The 18968-nt window shown below is 51.8% G+C and overlaps 2 pseudogenes across 2 annotated transcripts; one reads left to right on the plus strand and one right to left on the minus strand.

Moving 5' to 3' along the window:
* Positions 1 to 7952: 7952 nt before the first annotated feature.
* Positions 7953 to 8944, plus strand: LOC309601311 (olfactory receptor 14A16-like; annotated as a pseudogene). The gene has a single exon. The product of its transcript is annotated as an olfactory receptor 14A16-like (transcript).
* Positions 8945 to 17270: 8326 nt separating this feature from the next.
* Positions 17271 to 18201, minus strand: LOC309601313 (olfactory receptor 14C36-like; annotated as a pseudogene). The gene has a single exon. The product of its transcript is annotated as an olfactory receptor 14C36-like (transcript).
* Positions 18202 to 18968: the final 767 nt, after the last annotated feature.

Here is an 18968-nt window from a genome sequence, read left to right on the forward strand (position 1 = left end):
TCTTTCTAGTAATCCCTGCCTTGATCTTCTCCTTTGAGATATCCCCTTGGAAATATTCTGGGGGTGATGTGGACCTGTGAGCCGCCCTGACCCATGCAGCACCCTCTCAACAGCAGAAGGGCCCTGCCCTGCTGGGGGCTGCTCCTTCCGCCCACAGATTCTCCCTGCAGCACCATGGTGAATTCTTCGGACAGGCTGAGTGCTGACCCTGGCAGGCGGCAAAGTCTCCCTGCCCCAGCACACAGCCCCCTGGGGTGCAGGGACCCTGCTCGGAAGGACAGCCCTGGGCACCCCTGGCTGCATACCCACCTTCACACCCCTGCAGCCATCCCTGGGAGAAGACAGCTGTCCTGTTCTGTCCCTCTGATGGTGCAGCAGGGAATCTCTGCTCTCGAGCACATCCTCCTCCTGTACACCAGAGAATCTCTGAGAGTTGTACTTATGTATCTCGCAGCCTGTGCCACACGCCAGCTTTAGGAGATCCCACCAGGATCTGCAGACACAGTGCCCCACAGCCAGAGACTTACTGTCTGTGAAGATTTCTCTCCCGGTGAGTTCTCAGCATCCTTCCACTCCGGGCTGCCTTTAAACTCTCTCTGCCTCGCTCCTCTCCTCTCGGTGCCTGCAGGCAGTGCCCTCAGCCTGCTGCCCTTTGCAGAGGAGCTGCTCCTGGGCAGAGCTGTTTCTCTGCAGCGCTGCCCACTTGCCAGCAGCTCCCTCCATCCCAGGAGCCCAGCCCAGCTCAGCAGCAGAGGCCCAGCCCAAGGCAGCACTTTCTCTGCCCCTCTGGGCTCCCTCCAGGTGTCCCTGGGGCTGCAGGGGAACCTGCTGTGAAACAGGCTGAAGTCATCACTCATGTTCCCTCCCTCAGCCGGGGAGAGAAACTTCTTTCTACTCTTTCCAGAGTCAGGTTTAGGTCCTATAATCACCTTGCCTTGTCTCAGCATTAGACAGGACACCCAGACAGTCACAGGGAGGGATTTCCTTTACCCCTGCTGAGGGAAGGGATTCACCAGGGTCAAGTGAGGTATCTCATCCTGGGGCTGTAGTCCTGGGGCTGGAAGGGCTCTCAGCTCACTCCTATGCAGACCACAGACCCACAGAAGCTGGGATTCCTCTTGCCTCAGTTCCGGTGGGCACAAAATGGGCACCTGCATGTGAGCTCCTTGTCTCAGCTCCCATGGGGCTAATGGAGATGGAGGCAAGGAGTGAGCTGTTCAGACACAAACACCTGGTGACATCTGGGGTTCAGGAGGTTGTCCAAGATGTGTGCAGGAGACTGCAAGCTCCAAGGGAGCAGTTCCCAGAGACAGGGCAGCATCTGGGGGCATCTTCTTGGAGGCCAATGGGAAATTAAATTGGCCAGGTGGAATGACAGCAGGTGCCCATATTTAGGACAACTCAACCTGTAGATATTTCTTACGTACAGGGCAGCCTCTAGAGGTGTTCAGCTGACCAAATGGAGTCATGCAGCATAGGGAGAGCTCTGTTTCTCTTCACCATCAACTGCATTTTCTACGTGTCCTTCGAGTATAATGTCAGTTTTGTCAAGTGCCTCCCTTGCACTCCAATTGTCTAAGCTAATTCAAGGAAGCTGAATCTTAATTTAATTTACAAATACATGCCTGTAGTGCTACGGGAGATGCCAGGGCTCTGCAGCTGAGATGGACAGCACCGGTCCTGTACAGGAACCCCACCCCCATTCAGACTAGTTGTGGGACAGGCATCCCCCAGGGCATCTCAGGCAGATTCAGTGCCTTTGGGTCAATGACTGAAGCGCACCGCTGCTCTGACGCAAGGTTGTTCCCTTCTCGTTCCAGGAGATGCCTGGCAGTGCATGAATACCAAGCACATCACACCAGGGTCTCCACTCATGGGCATTCCCTCCCAAACTCTGCTTCTTCTTCACTCCCCCATCCTTTAACCATCCCCTCGATGTCACAATCATGGATCAGGCCAATGATTTTCATTGTGCCGGTATCACAGGATATCTACAGCCAAGGACACTCTCAACATCACCTCTTCCTTCCTGAGATCAGCTTCAGCTCCACTACAGGCCCTCAGGGCTGCACAGACACAACAGATGATAGCAAACCCCTCTCCTGCTCACACTGCACAGCCCAGCTCTGTTTCTCTCTGGCCGTGGGGAGAGCAGGGATTGCCTTCTTTGTTGGCACCTCATATCTTCTTTACATTGCCATCTGCCATCCCCTCCTGCATGTCTCTGCTCTGAAGCAAAGCCTTTGCACATACAAGGTCTTGGGTGCTTGGCAGCAAATCTTCCTGTTGCAAGTCTGCTCTCAAGCCAAATGTGCCAAAGCTGAGCTACTGCAGCCCAGACGTGCACCAATGCCCTCCGTCTGGGGCACAGACAGGAGGAACTGGAGCTGTGTGTGCAATCTCTTCATTCCACTTGAAGGGGCTAACAACTGAGGCCTGTTGGGACAGCTCACACCACTGGGGTGCTGTGATGGGTGGGTACAGGATGATCAGGACGCCAGAAAGGTCAGGAGGGGGTTGCCCTTAGTTGTGAAGGAGCTGCTTAGGTGTGTGGAGCTCCTCTATGGGACAAACAAGTTGGGTGAGCCCTTGTGGGTGAGGGTCAGAGGAGAGGCTGGTAAGGGTGTCATTGTTGTGGGAGATAAAGAACCCATGAAAATCCCCTTGTGGACTTTAATTACCCTGGCATTCACTGGAGTGGGACCACACCAGCACACAAACAGTCCTGGAGGTTTCTGGAGGGTCTTGGGACACAGCTTGCGACACAGGGCTTTATAGCACAGCTGCCAGGTTGGTCAGAAGGGCAGCAGAGCTCAGTACAGCTGGTCTTCAAGGACAGTGTCTTTCAAGTACCAGGCTGTGCATACCAATAGTCAGGAAAAAAAGCAGCTATCAGGAGAGAAGCTTGGGGAAACAGGAAACTCCTGGGGAAGCCCCACAGAAAAAAGGAAGCGTCCAAGAGGTGGATGCTAGGATGAAAACAAAGGAGGAATTCAGAAATACGGTTGGTTTGAGAAAAGCCAGAGTTCCCATAGAGCTGACATTTGCAAGGGAGTTGAAGGGCACAATGATGAGCTGGTACTAGTTCAGGAACAGTGAAAGAAGAAATGAAGCTTATGTGTGGCCACTGCTGAATTTGCTAAGAGTAGGTGTAGATAGGTGTGAGGTACTCTTGGCCTTTGTCTTCACCAGCAAGGTCTCCCAGTTCCATGTGCCTAAGAGGCAGAACCCCAGAAACCCAGCCATGGATGGGGACCAAGTCAGGAGTTACTTCGGTAACCTCAACCCTTAGTAGTCCACTGGACCAGATGGGATGAATCCAAGGCTGTTGAGGGACCAGGCCAATGTCATAGCAGTACTACTTTGATACGTTTTGGAAGGTCATCAGGACTGGAGAAAGGCAAAAGCAAATCTTGCATACATCTCTGGGCAATTCCAGTGGGATCGGTATTTGCAATAGACAGCATGATCCCCAGTCCACAGGTTTGAAGCGGTTCAGATGAAGGGTGGTTTTGCAAAAGTCATTGTTTGTGTCCCCTGCTGGCATGGACACTGTTGGTTTCCCTCTCCAGAGAGTGGCAGAGGCTGGATCCCCTTCTCAGGCCAGATTCCTTGCCAGGAAGCCACAGCCATGGGGGGAGCTTACTGGAAATTCACTCAGCGTCCATTTTAATTGATTTTGTGCTTTTCTGTGACTACACTCTCTGCCCAGAAGGTCATAACAAGACAACAGTTTCATAAGTGATGGTCATAAAGGCCCAGTTATTGCCAAGAAAGCTCACCATGAGCTCTGGAGGGAGCTAGGAGGATTGTAATATTCACCAGGAAGATCCAGGAAGCTCAAGGCCTCTTCTGAAGAGTGAGTGGCCCTGAGCAGCAGTGATTGGCCATGTGTAGGTCTGGGACAGGGGGTCAGGGGAATGTCAGGGAGAAACAGGCTGATGGCTGATGGTGTTAGCAAATCCTTACAACCGTGTCTGAAACCAGAAATGGAAAGCAGTGGATGTCTGCAGGTGAAAGAGGAAGAGGAGGAGGATTGTCCTGGGAATACAGCAGGAAGGAAGGTCCCTCCTGTGCCAGTCAGGGATGATACGGACATTTCCATCTTGTGTGCATGCCTCAGGCTGGCAGATGGGGAATGCCCACTGCTGGGGGTGGCCGTGCTCAGTCATCCACATGAGCTGACCTTGCTGACCAGCACCCTTGGGTACAACCTCTCCAGTCCCACGGACTGGTAAGGGTGTGGTTTGCCAAAGGAACCCTGGCTTGATCCCCATCTACCAGTGGCTGTTCCTTTCCAGAGTCCTGCCTCAAAGCTCAAAGGCCTGGGAGACCTTGCTGGTGGAAACTGAGGCAAGGAGGACATAGATCTATCTACACCTACTCTTACTAAATTCAGCAGTGGTCCCCCATTCTCTCTGTTTCCTCTTTAAGCGTTGCTGATGTAGCAACAGCTCATCTTGGTTCCTGTTGCATTCCCTTTCCAGGTTCAATAGAGTTTTTGTACGGATCATTGCTGTGCTTGAAGGATGCTGTCCTTGAAGACAAGACGTATCCAGGCACATTGTGCAAATGAGCGGTCTGTTCTTTGACTCTGTCATCATGGGTGTGAGAAAAGATCCCAGTGTGATGTGCTTTGTGTTCACACAATGCCTGCAGCTGCTGGGTAGAGGAGGAGCAGACTTTGCCTCTCTGATGGCATCTGATGGCTGATACCTCTGACGGATGGCATCGGTCACTGGCACACAGACACCAAATCGCACTCCCTGCGATGCCATATGGGGTGTCTGTCACACACACGCCCTGAATGGGAATTGCTTTCCTGGAGGTCCTCTGCTCTTCCTGCAAGCCCTGGCATCTCCTGTAGCTCTGTGGGCCTGGATTTGAACAGGAAATTGCGTCGCTGCCCTAAATTCTGTTAGGCAATGTGGGGCTGAACCTGAGACAACTGGCAATGTCGTTAGTGGAGATCTAGTAACTACAGCGGAAGGAGAAGAGGGAGACTGAGCTCTCCCTATGGCACATCACTCCAATTGTTCAGACGAATAACTCTGTAAGCTGCCCTGAACATAATAAGTTCAACTGCCCTTCTTCTGGGCATCAGCTCTCATTTCAGAAGGCCAAAGAAAATTCTCAACAACCTCCAAGAGGATGCCCCCAGATCCTGCCCTGTCTGTATGAGCTGCTCCATTTCAGTTTACAGTTCCCTGCCCATGTCTTGGACCACCCCTGGCACCTCAAATGTCACCAGACATTTGCATCTCACTCCTTGCATCCCTCTCCAATGATGAGCATGGGAGCTGAGACAGGCCGCTCACATACAGGTACCTATGTTCTGCACAGCTGAAATGAGGCAAGAGGAATACCACCTCCGCTGGGTTTGTGGCAGTTATGGGTGGGAGCTGAGTCCCTTTCCACCACCAGGACTACAGATCCTGATTGAGATGCCTCGATTGACTCTGTGAATCCCTTCTTTCAGAAAGTGTAAATTTTGATGTCACTGTCTAGGTGTCTTGTCTAATGATGGGACAAGGAAAGGTGATTCCCATGCCCAAATCTTTTCCTGATAGGAGAAATGGCAGTGCTGGGAATAATTGTCTCCCCTCAGCTGAGGGAGGGAACATGAGTGATGCCTTCAGCCTGTTTCCCAGCAGGTTCCCCTGGAGCCCCAGGGACACCTGGAGGGAGCCCAGAGGGGCAGAGAAAGTGCTGCCTTGGGCTGGGCCTCTGCTGCTGAGCTGGGCTGGGCTCCTGGGATGGAGGGAGCTGATGGCAAGTGGGCAGCACTGCAGAGAGACAGCTCTGCCCAGGAGCAGCTCCTCTGCAAAGGGCAGCAGGGCTGAGGGCACTGCCTGCAGGCACCGAGGGGAGAGAAGCCAGGAAGAGAGAGGTTAAATGCAGCCTGGGGTGCGAGGACACTGAGAGCTCACTGTGGGAGGAATCTTCACAGCCCTTGACATGGTAAGTCCCTAGAAGCAGGGGAGTGAAGCTGCAATTGCTGGAGGGATCTCCAAAAGCTGCTACATCCCACAGTCTGTGGGATCTTCAAGGAGGATTCTCACAGCTTCTCTACTGCAGAGGAGGAAGGCACATTCCAGAGCAGGTTTTCCCTGCTGCACCATCAGGGGAACAGGGCATGATGGCTGCCTTCCTCCGGGGATGACTGCAAGGGTGTTAAAGCCAGAGGCACAGCCAGGGATGCCCAGGGCTGTCCTTCAGAGCAGGGTCCCTGTGCCCCAGCGGTCTGTGTGCGAGGGTCAGTGCTCAGCCTGCCCGGGGAGCTCCCAACGGCGCTGTGGGGAGCATCTGTGGGTGGAAGAAGGGACCCCTGGTAGGGCAGGGTCCTGCTGCTGTCAAGAGACTGCTGCATGGGTCAGGGCTGCTCACAGCTCCAGTTCCCCCCCAGAATATTTCCTAAGGGATGTCTCAAGGAGAAGGTCCTGGCAGGGATTGCCATAAAGATAATGAAGATTTCCTGAATTTCTGTTTTCAGTTTCCTATTTTGGGTGGTGGTGTAGTGGAAAAGAATAAATGGAAAAGGAGCAGTCAGCTTTGAAGAAGCCGCTGAGACTGCTGACCGAGTTATCAGTAAGCTTGATAGGAGACTCCTAAAGTGCCCTCAGCCACTGCTCTGGCTATGGACAGCACCAGCATCACCTCTGCTGGACCCATCAGGGTTCTTCTCACCTGCCCTTTTCCACCTGCAAACAGGAACATGTGCCCAGCCAGTGCCCTGCAAACAGGCAGGTTTCTGGAGGGCCAAGGGGAGTGCACAGAGGTTGGGATGGGGTCTGTGATTGCTGACAGGGAAAAGCCATGGGACAGGGAAACACCTCCCAGGGTGAGGATCTTCAGGCAGCAGAGATGTGATCAGGGAATCAGAGGAAACTAAAACCAGAAATGTTGTGGGAGGGAGAATTCAGAAACCTCCGTATGATCCCCTCCAATGCAGACCCCTTCCTCTGAGCAAGCCCCCTTTGCCTCCCCTCCCACCCACCAAAGCCTCTGCCCTCAGGGCTGGGGGCTCCAATGCGTGAACCACCTCCTCTGCAGCCAGAGCTCCAGCAGAGCCGTGGTGCAGCTCTCCAGCCACGGGCCCAGTTCCCTCTGCAGAGCACAGGGGCTGAGAGCAGCTGCCCGGCAATGGTGGTGTCTGGGAGGTGGCGTGCACAGCTGGGGAAGGGGAACGCCGTCTGAGTGCCCCAATGCCTCTGCTCTGGCCTCTCTCAGCCACATCCTCACTGTGTTTTGCCTTGTTTCTCCACTGGTCTGTGTTATTGCTATTGTTATCTTGTTCTTGCTGCCAGGCTCTCTGAGGAGGTGGAGTTTCAGCTGCAGAGTCACACACTGATCTTGTGGGTCCTTTCATGCATTTGTGTCCATGGGAACAAGTGTCCCAGTTTTCATCTCAACTGTGGGGCTTTGAGCAATACGGTCTATGGGGCTGGAGAATAAGCTGTTTTTCCCTTAATCAGATGGTATCGTTAGGACACTTGGCAGTCCTTGTCCTTTTGCTTCCCAGGACTTGCTCTGCTCTCCCTGAGTGCAGCAGAAATGCTGACGTTTTCTGAAATCCAAGAAAACTGCCCAGGTGAGATGGGGGTGGAGCATTAAAAACCCCAAACCTCCCAAAGTGCCTCCTGCCATCCCCGTTCCTTAGCATGGGAATGCAGATGCTGACAGGCCCTTCTGCATTAGGAGCAGTTTCGTCTGAGAAAGTTGAACACCAGGACTGGCCCCTGCCCCACCATTCCCACGATCTCACTGCTGCAGAGCAGGGCTGAGTCCTCAGCAGCCAGTGGGCAGAGGCCCTGCTCCTCACAGCACAATCAGCCAGGGCTGCAGCCACAGAGCTGAAGGAAGGTCTCCTGGAAAAGGAATGGGGTGGGTGTGTGATGGGGCAGTGTGTCAGAGTGAGGGTCTAAAAGAAAGCTTTGATTTTGCTCAGAGAAATGTCCCCTTCATTGACTGTTCCTGTACGAACAGGACCCCATGCCCAGAGGCAGCAACCATCCAACAAAAGCTCCATCACCCAGTTCCTCCTCCTGGCATTCACAGACAGGCGGGAGCTGCAGCTCTTGCACTTCTGGCTCTTCCTGGGCATCTACCTGGCTGCCCTCCTGGGCAATGGCCTCATCATCACCACTGTAGCCTGTGACCACCACCTCCACACGCCCATGTACTTCTTCCTCCTCAACCTCTCTGTTCTTGACCTGGGCTTCATCTCCACCACTGTCCCCAAAACCATGGCCAATTCCCTCTGGAACACCAGGGACATCTCCTACACGGGATGTGCTGCCCAGATCTTTCTGTTTGCCTTGTTGGTAGTAGCAGAGTGTTACCTTCTCACCAGCATGGCCTATGACCGCTATGTTGCCATCTGCAAACCCCTGCACTACGGGACCCTCTTGAGCAGCAGAGCTTGTGTCCACATGGCAGCAGCTGCCTGGGGCAGTGCGTCTCTCAATGCTCTCCTGCACACGGCCAATACCTTTTCCATACCCATCTGCCATGGCAATGCTGTGGACCAGTTCTTCTGTGAAATTCCCCAGATCCTCAAGCTCTCCTGCTCACACTCCTACCGCAGGGAGATTGGGCTTCTTGTTCTTGCTGTCTTTATGGTCTTCATGTGCTTTGTTTTCATTGTGCTGTCCTATGTGCAGATCTTCAGGGCTGTGCTGAGGATCCCCTCTGAGCAGGGACGCCACAAAACCTTTTCCATGTGCCTCCCTCACCTGGCCGTGGTCTCCTGTTTATCAGCACTGCCATGTTTGCCTACCTGAAGCCCCCCTCCATCTCCTCCCCATGCTTGGATCTGATGGTGGCTGTTTTGTATTCTGTGGTACCTCCAGCAGTGAACCCCCTCATCTACGGCATGAGGAACCAGGAGCTCAAAGACGCAGTGAAGAAGCTCATTCAATCCGTAGTCTTTCAGCAGCAATAAGCTGCCCGTGTCTCTTTCCAAGTGATTTCCAATGTATCTGGGGAACCTCCTGTGCTTTGGGCATTTTATTTGTGATAACTGTGTTTCTCCAGGAATGTCTGCATGCAGTCCGCTTCTCCAGAGGCATGAACCCAGTCTGTCTGACCCAAAGCACGTGTGTCTGGCCCGATGGCACAGCTGGCCTCCCATATCACATCTCTGTAATAAAAGGGGATTTCCTCAGTGCTGGTGTCTGGAGGTTGGGCTCTTCTTTCAAAGCTGAGGTCAGGAACAGGATAAACCATTGCCCCCGTGAGTCTGTGCTGCTGTGCTGTTCTCCATGGGCTGAGGGCAGTAGGGCTCAGGGCAATGTGTTAGGGAATGGGACTGGAGGGAGCTTTCAGTCACTGGAGTGAGCCTCCCTATTTGGCCACTTGCAGCACTCTCCACTCACCACAGGTTTATGGGTGACTTTTGCTGCATGGCCATTTTTGCCTCCTCCTGCTGGGCTCAGGGCCTGCACTGTTTAGCACCACCACTGGCTGCTATGGCATCCCTTGTAATGCCCAGGCCCTTTTCTTTGAGGTTGCTCCTCATCCAGCCCAGTCTGAGCCTGCCTTGATGACAACATACTAATTAAATGAAATTGCTGGCCGAAATAGGTATTACTGCGGTGAGCATCCCAGAAACACCACATGAGGGCACAAAGCAAGACAAACCATAGCTGATGAGGGAAGGGTAACCAGAGGTGGACTATTTGTATGGGAGGACTTGAGCATGATCAAAGGGAAGAACTTGGGAGGGGCAAAAGAGGGAAAAAGAAAATACAAGGTGAAGGCAAGGACATGGCCAGGGCTGTTCAGGGGTACCTGCCAAGCAGCCCTTTACCTGCAACAGACTGATTGGAGTGGGACAAGAAAGCTGCACTTGCTCTGACCATAGTTATGCCTGACTGTCTTCCATGGTCATGGGGAACCTGAGTGCTTTCCTTCAAATCCTCAAGAGAAAAGCCGTGGTGGCTGGAAACACAGAATCGTTCAGGATGCAAGTGACCTCCGGAGGTTTCCAGTCCAACCTCCTGCTGACAGCAGGGTCACCCACGGGGTCACACCAGGTTGCACAGGACTTTATTCACGTTGGGCTTCAAACCCACCAAAGATGGAGATGGCACCTCCTCTCTGGGAAACCTCCTTGATCATTGGCCCTCATCATCCCATCATGCACAACAGTGAAGAGCCTGACTCTTCCGGATCACCTCCTGGTAGGTGTGGGAAGGCTGTTCCAATGGTGTCCCCAAAGCCTTCTTTTGCATTTGACCTGGGTGCATTTGACTGCATTTGACCTGGGTGTCCTGATCTGGACTGAAGAAGTGGATGATGCGGTGGGGTGGGAAGTTGGCTGGAGACTCAGGACCAAATGCCATCACTGGTACCAAGTCCTCCGAGGAGCCAGATACTAGCAGCATCCCTCAGTGATCAGCAAAATTTCATAAAAAGTCATTAAAAGTCTAGCAATGCTGGAAAGGAAGAATTTTTTCAGCTATTACAGAGATGTTTTCTGCATAGGTTTCAAATGTTTCTAAAATTTACATTCTGGGCTTGATTCAGTTGTCCGTACAGAGGTTGCCACTGCATCCAGGGTACTCTGGGGTAACTGAGGCACCCATGTGGGAAAGGTAATCCAGCAACCCTTCTGGTGCCTGAGCTGGTTTGCAAGCAGGCTACCTCTGGGATGGTGCAGGGCATCACCTTCCTCCAGTGCTGCTGGGTAGGCTGTGAAGAGGCCTCTCAAGCACAGCAGCACAATGTGTCCCGTGGCATCCTGGCTCTGAGGTCACTTCTGACTGATCAGCTGCAGGGAGAGAGCTACTCTGAGGCCACAAAGGTCATCAGAAAGCTGCCCCCAGCAAGATGACACATTTGGGGAGGTCAGGAGGAGCCTGGGCAAGAGAGATGGGAGATTTGGGGGAAGGAAGAGAGGCTTGGCCAACAAACACTAAAGAAGAAGTAAAAGGGGTTATGATGATGTTGCTGTGAAAACACAGACTGTGAAAACATTCATGTTTGGCCCTTACACTATCTCTAACCAGTAACCTTAAGCCCTAACCCTACCCCTAAATGCCACTCCCCACCCTGGCAGTAATCCACTCTTACTGACCTAATTGAGCTTAGCCTATCCCTCACCTCAAACCTTCCATCTAAGACAAATCCCAGACCCTTAACTCCTTACCCTTACTCTTACCCTATTGCTTACGCCAGCCCCTAGCCTTTATCCTTAGCATTAAAATGCTAGCCTAAATCCTTGCCCTCACCCCAGCCCTAAACAACACCCTCAGCCACGAAGCTAGCCCACAGCCTTAATACTAACCAGGCACCCTCAGAAGGACACCAAACCCTCCCCCTAAGACTTTGCCTAATCCCAGCACTGAAAGTCGAGCTCTAAGCCCTAAGCCCTGCCCTGAACACCTAACTCCCAAAGCCTTCATTCCTGTGCTCTGACTCCCTCACCTTCAACCCCTTCTTAACCTGAACTTAAGCTGTTTGGCCCCTTGAAGGCAGGCCAGGGATCATGAGGCCCTGGAGCAGTCTCAAGGTGTTTGAGAAGGAATGTGAGGTGACCTGGATCTGGTCAGCCCACAGGCCACAGGGAGGAGATGGGTGGGAATGTTATGGTGTGGTCAGCTGTGCCTCAGGATCTCATGGGCCAGCAGGAGGCACAAGGCTGTGAAGGGGGCTGTGAGGTCAATTCTGTCTTTGGAGGTGATAGGCCAGCAGCAGGAACGTGTCTGGGAAAAGGGACTGTGAGGTCACTTCTTTCGGAAGTAGCTGATAGGTCAGCCCTTGACTGGTGGCTGGGTTATGTGCTTTTTGGTTCACATCTGCCAGCAACCCTGATGGGCCAGCAGAAGGCACCTGGTTGGCACGCTGGTTGTGGGAATCCCTTTCCCTAAGGACCTGGTAGGTCCATGCAGGAAGAGGCCTTGGGTATGGGTTGTCGCACCCCTTCCACCTGAGGACCTGATGGGACAGCAGCAGCTACATGGCTTGGTTGTGTCTACCAGAGAAGCTGAAAGGCCAGCAGCAGGCACGTGGCTTGGAAGATGATGGTGAGGTTCCTTTTGTCTGGTCAGTTGATAGGCCACAAGAGGGCTGATGGGTTGGGATGTCATTATGACATCAGTTGTGTCTGAGAAGCTCACAGACCATGAGGAAGCACATAGAACAAAGGTGAGTGTGAGGTCACTGTAGTCTCCAGTCTCTTTGGGTGATTGCCCATCAGCAGACACATGGCTCGGATGTTGACTATGACATCACTTCTGCCTGAGAACCTGATAGCCAGCAGCAGGCACCTGACTTGGGTGTTCTGTTGTACCTGGAGGTTCTGGTTTGTTATGTCCCCACAAAGAAAGGCACGCAGACCCTATGAAGTATCATTTACAAGTGCCATTTCCTAGAGCAAACACTACACAGAAAGAGCGAGTAAGGCCAACTGCATACAGGGCTGCAGTAGGAGGACTGTGGCCACCCAGACAAGGGGGCTATCATCCCCCTCAGCTCAGCACTGGTGCGGCCACATCTGGACTAGGCAAAACTTGATTTTGAGGCTCTGGACTTGGTTTGCCCCTCACCCCTTCTTGGGGTTGTCCTGACTTGGCATTGCTCACCTTCACATCCCACTGCCCCCCAGGAAGAGTCCTGACCCACACATGAGGGACAGGATCTGCCCTCCCATTGCCTGGGGGTGAGGGTTTGGCCTTGCTGCTTCATTTAAAACAAACAAACAAAAAAATTTTCCTCAGCATCTGAGCTGTCTGCACATTCCCTTTGCCTACCTGCAATCATGGCCTCCAATTATCTGCTCTAACAAGTCCCTGGGGAGACTTTGCCAGTAATGGGACTCATTCATGCTTCAAGGTACTTTGGGTTTTGCTTTTGACATTGACTCTTTCAGAGGTTTGTGCAATCTCCTCTCAGTGCCTGAAGCTGAAGGACTCAGCACCAAATACACCATGGGGCTCGTTAAAATACAAAAAGCCCTAATAATGTATTTCTCTTCCTGTAATTTTCTTCAAGTCTTCAAGACTTGTACAAATAATGGGACCTGTTTCCTAGCGTAGTCATGGGGAAAGATTTCAAAGAGCTTGTAATAAAAATGAAGTTTTCTTTTAAAGGGTGTATTTTATTACTTTTCAGTTTAGAGAAGAGGTGACTGCAGCATTCTCCAATAGATATTGCTGCAGGGTGTCTCCTCTGGAGGTCTGGACTGGTAGGAGAAGCTGTCCCTTGAGCTCTGACAACCTCCCACCTCACCTCCCCAACCCCACCATTTCTCTCCTTGCCCACCTGGGACTTTTCCTTACAGCAGACTTCTCCACTGATCTCTGCAGCTGGATGGTACAGCTCCTTTGCACCATCTCCCCCCTGCTCTCCTTAGAGACCTGGCTGCACACAGGCACAGGAGGGTTTTTCCTATTTGCAAGCAAGGGAAAAGTCAAGCATGGTCAAGTTCCATAAAGAAAACCGACTCTGCAAGCATCTGCTAAGTCCAAGCTGCCTCTAATGAGGTTGCCTTTCTACAGGGGATAATCTTAGGAGAACTATTTCAGGTAGGTAGATCCATAGAAGAGAGATATAAACATAATTAAAGAGTTGGCTAAGGAGACAATTAGACTGCTGAAAGAGAGGCAAACTTTTAAGTCCCTGATGTCAAAGCAGCAACTGGATGGGTGCGAGGAATCTGAATGAACAAAGAGTAAGGGGAGCAGAACACTGGAGATTAAGGGAAAGGACCTTTGTCTAGGCAGTCTGCATCTGAAAAGATGACGTTAGAAATGGTTCTTCTATCAAGAGAGGTGAAAAGATATGAAAGATAAAAATTAAATTTATACAAATCATTTTAATTTCTTTTAATAATTTAAATTTAATTGTAATTTAAATTTCAGTTCCATACATGGTATAACTGGCAGAATAGTGGTAATGAAGTGACACTGGAAGATTGATATTTCTTTGGAATATCCCTTTTGAAAGGTCATGGGACTGGTAGAGGTCTCTTGGGAGTGAGGACAAGCCAATGCTGCACCCATCTTTGAAGAGGCCAAAAGTGCAGCCCCGGGAACCCCAGGCTGTACAAGCTCACTTGGGGGAGGAGTGAGCCTTCCCATGAGTGCTCTTGGGGGACATTGCTGGGCACCTCAAAGAGCAGAAGGTGTCCAAATGCAGTCAGCATGGATTAGCCAAGGGTAAATCCTGCCTCACCAACCTGATGGCCTTCCTGATGAAGGAACTGCTTTTATGCACGAGGGGACAACAGTGGGTGTCATTTACCTCCACTCCAGCAAGACTTTTGGCATGGTCTCCCTCGATAACCTCGTACCCACATTAGGCCATTACAGACTGGATGGGTCGACAAAGAGATGGGTGAAACCCCAGTTGGAGGGTGAGGCTGAGAGAGCAGTGGAGAAGGGGTCATACCCTACCTGGAGGCCAGTGGGCCATAGTGGGGCATTGTGGGGCAGCACAGGGGCCTCTCCTGAGCCCTGTGCAGTTTAACACCTGTATCCATGACCCGGAGGAGGCAACTGTCACCACATTTGTTGATGGAACAAAATTGCGAGGACCATTCCTGTGCCCTAGGGATGCCATTCAGGGCAAACGTGCAGGCAGAAGGACTGTCCTGTCAGGAACTTCACGAGATAGATGAAGGACAAAGGCCAGATGTACTGGTTTTGGCTGGGATAGAGTTTAACTTCTTCATAGTAGCTTGCATGCAGCTATGTTTTGGATTTGTGATGAAAATAGTGTTGAAAACAAACAGATGTTTTGGTTACTGCTGAGCAGTGCTTACACAGCATCAAGGCCTTTTCTGCTTCTCACTCCACCCCATCAGTGAGTAGGGTGGAGGTGCACAAGAAGTTGGGAGGGGACACAATTGGGACAGCTGACCCCAACTGACCAAAGGGATCTTCCAGACCGTATGATGTAATGCTCAGCAATAAAACATGGCGGGGAGGGGAGGTTGGCAGGGGGGCCTTTGACTGAGGACTGGCTACACATCAGTCAGTTGTATTTGACCAACTGTTTTCATTTGAATCACTTGTTTTTCTTGGGTTTTATTTTCCTCTCACTTTCCTTTTTTTTTTTCCTCTTTTCCTTACATTTCTTTGTTGTTGTTGTTGTTGTTGTTGTTGTTGTTGTTGTTGTTATTATTATTATTATTATTATTTCTTTTTAGTTATTAAACTGGTTAAATCTCAGCCCATGAGTTTCTTTCTCACTTTTACCCTTCCAGTTCTTCTCCCATCCCACTGGAGGCAGGGAGTGAGTGAGCAGCTGCGTGGTGATTAGTTGCCAGCTGGGGTTAAACCAGGACACCAGGTCTTGCACCTGGGATAGCCTAACAGCCTGCAGTTGCAGGGGCTGGGGACTGCCTGGCTGGGGAGCAGCTCTGCGGAAAAGGCCCTGGTGGTGCTGGGGGACAGAAGGCAAAACATGACCCAGCAGTGAGACCTGGTAGCAAAGGTGGCCAGCAGTGTCCTAGAACATATAAAGAGGAGCCTTGCCAAAAGAGTGAGCTGAAGTGATTGTCTCCCCTTGTTACTTGGTAGAGGGGAGAATCACTTCCCTCAACCTGCTGGATGTCATTTTTTTTGGCAGCCCAGGATATGGTTGGCTTTCTGGGCTGCAAGCACACATTGCCGGCCCATGTCCAAGTGTTTACCCACCAATATCCCCAAGCATTTCTCTGCAGGGCTGCTCTCAATCCATTCATCTCCCAGTCGCTACTGACAGTGGGGATTGCCCTGACCCAGGTGCAGGACCTTGCACTTGGCCTTGTTGAACTTCATGAGGTTTGCACGGACCTACTACTCAAGCCTGTCACGGTCCCTCGGGATGTCGTCCCTCCCCTCAAGTGAATCAACCGCCCCACTCAGCTTGGTGTCATCTGCAAACTTGCTGAGGGTGCACTCAATCCCACTGACTATGTCACTGATGAAGATATTAAACAGTACTGGTCCCAGTACGGACCCTTGAGGGGCACCACTTGGTGAGTACTAGCACTAGTACTAGTACTCAGACATGGATCCATTGCCTGTAACTCTTTGGATGCACCCATCCAGCCAGTTCCTTATCCATCTAAGAGTCCATTTGTCAAATCTGTATCTCTCCAACTTAGCAGCAGCAAGAACGTTGTGGGGGACCATATCAGAGGACTTACAGAAGGCTAGACAAGTGACATCTGTAGCTCTTCTGTTGTCCATTAATGCAGTTACTCCATGGTAGAAGGCCACTAGAGTAGTCAGGCACAAGTTGCCCTTTGTGAAGCCATGTTGGCTTTCTCTAATCACCTCCCTCTCTTCAATACTCTTTGACATGTCTTCCAGGAATATCTCCTCCGTGATCTCACCTCTGTACAACACAAACATGGACTTCTGACCTAGTCATTTGGTGAGCCAGTGTGTAGGGATAAACAACCTGTACAAGGTGGGGTGACAGTCCAGTGCTGGAAACGGTGATTGTTATGGGCTGCTCTGTGACAGTTGCCTTGGGGCAGCTTCCCTGTGGTGTCCAGCGACCACAGGCTCAGCCCAAAGCCTGCTCTGCTGGTCCTTCCTGTCTCCCCCAGGAGGCCTGGCTGTGCGAGGACGCTGCCACGTGCTCCCACACTGAATACTCAAACAGTTTAGCTGTGTTTTCCCCTTGAGGGCACTTTCATGGGCTTGCTCTTGAGAGAAAAGATAGAAGACCTTAGCTTTCAGGCACTGCCATCAGGAGATCCCCTTGTATGATGGAAACTCTGTTCTGGAGGTCAGCTCTGTCACAGAAGTGCCCGTTGCCTGTCCCTGCCTGCAGTCACAGGACTGCCACACAAAAGGACTGTGACCAAGCTGCCAGAGCAATCCTTCCTTACACCAAGAGAGGGGCTCAGAAAGAGAGTGTGGAATTTAAAAGAGAGCAGCTCGGGAAAGACCAAGCGCTGGTGCTGCCTGGCCGTGCTGCTGTGCTGAGACTCTTTCCCCCTCCACCTCCGCACACAGGCACTGCCGTGAAGCTCCAGAGAAAGTCTCAGGAAAGGGAAAGTCTCAGATACAAAGTCCCTGCAAGGTCCTTTATTTTTTTAAATGCACAGAGAACATGGCTCTCCTTTCAAGCCTCTGAGTAACACTGGAAAGGCAGATAGTGAATTAGACATGGTATGAATAATGACAGTTCTTTGTGCACAACATTATCACAAGTAAAACCGAGCAAAAAGACAGCCACCATGACCACCAAACCTCCAGAAGACAGGCTGACCCTGTAATGAGATACATTATAAGTGATATGCATAAGAAAATGGACACTTTATTGCTTCAGAAAAAACATTCAGTTATCGTTTTCCACACTGCACCCTTGAGCTGCTGGTTCCTCAGGCTGTAGATGAGGGGGTTCACTGCTGGAGGCACCACCGAGTACAGAACTGCCATCACAAAGTCCAGGGATGGGGAAGAGATGGAGGGGGGCTTCAGGTAGGCAAACATGGCGGTGCTGACTGATGAACAGGGAGACCACGGCCAGGTGAGGGAGGCACGTGGAAAAGGCTTTGTGGCGTCCCTGCTCAGAGGGGATCCTCAGCATGGCCCTGAAGATCTGCACATAAGACAGCACAATGAAAACAAAACAGCTGAATACTACTAAAAGACTAACCACAATAAGCGCAACCTCCCTGAGGCAGGCATCTGAGCAGGAGAGCTTGAGGATGTGGGGGATTTCACAGAAGAACTGGTCCACACCATTGCCTTGGCAGAGGGGGAGTGACAATGTATTGGCAGTGTGCAGCACAGCATAGAAGAAGCAACCGCCCCAGGCAGCTGCTGCCATGTGGACACAAGCTCCGCTGCCCAGGAGGGTCCCGTAGTGCAGGGGTTTGCAGATGGCCACGTAGCGGTCATAGGCCATGATGGTGAGGAGACACAATTCTGCTGAAATAAAAAATGCAAACACAAAGATCTGGACAGCACATCCTGCGTAGGAGATGTCCCTGGTGTCCCAGAGGGAATTGGCCATGGATTTGGGGACAGTGGTGGAGATGGAGCCCAGGTCAAGGAGAGAGATGTTGAGGAGAAAGAAGTACATGGGGGTATGGAGGTGGTGGTTGCAGGCTATGGCAGTGATGATGAGGCTGTTGCCCAGGAGGGCAGCCAGGTAGATGCCCAGGAAGAGCCAGAAGTGCAAGAGCTGCAGCTCCCGTGTGTCTGCGAATGCCAGGAGGAGGAACTGGGTGATGGAGCTGCTGTTGCACATGTCCTTCCTCTGGGCATGGGACACTGTCCAAGGGGGAAAAGGCAGCAACAAGTTAGGATGAACTTCTCTGAGCAAAATCAAAGCGATATTCCCTGGACCCTCTCCCTGACACACGCACCCACCCTCTTCCTTTTCTAAGAGAACTTCCTTCAGCTCTGTGCCTGGAGCTCTGGTTGGTGCTGGCTGAGTGTGCCATGAGGAGCAGGGGCTCTGCCTGCTGGCTGCCGAGGTGTCAGCCCTGCTCTACAGCAGAGTTCATGAGGACAGTGGGTGCAGGGTCCAGTGCTGGTGTTTGACTTTGTCAAATGAAACTGCTCCCACCCCAGAAGGGCCTGTCAGCATCTGCAGCTCCCAGTGCTAAGGAACGGGGATGGCAGAAGGCAGTTTGAGAGGTTAGTTTTACAGCTTCCCTCCATCTCCAATGGGGAGTGTGTTTGGATGTCAGAAAGCCTCAGCATTTCTGCTGCACTCAGGGAGAACACAGGCAGTCCTGAAAGGCAAGAGGGTTGCCTGTGGCTTAGTGTAGAGTGAGGAGAGCCAGTCTTTTTATCCATCTTGTTCCCAGCTACCCTGGGCTTGCATCTTTCTGAGATGGAGGGTGATCGCACTCCCACTTTACCCTGAAAAGCCACCAGACACTGCTGAGAGCAGAGGGATCCACTGCAGACCACTAAATGTCTCACCCTTTCTCAAGGTCTCAGCATCCCACATTTAGCCTAGGACACACATGGCTCATTTCACAAACCCATCAGCATTTTCTCTGTTGT

Source organism: Platalea leucorodia (genome assembly GCF_965183815.1).
Source record: "Platalea leucorodia genome assembly, chromosome: 31".
In the NCBI taxonomy this organism is placed as follows: domain Eukaryota; kingdom Metazoa; phylum Chordata; class Aves; order Pelecaniformes; family Threskiornithidae; genus Platalea; species Platalea leucorodia.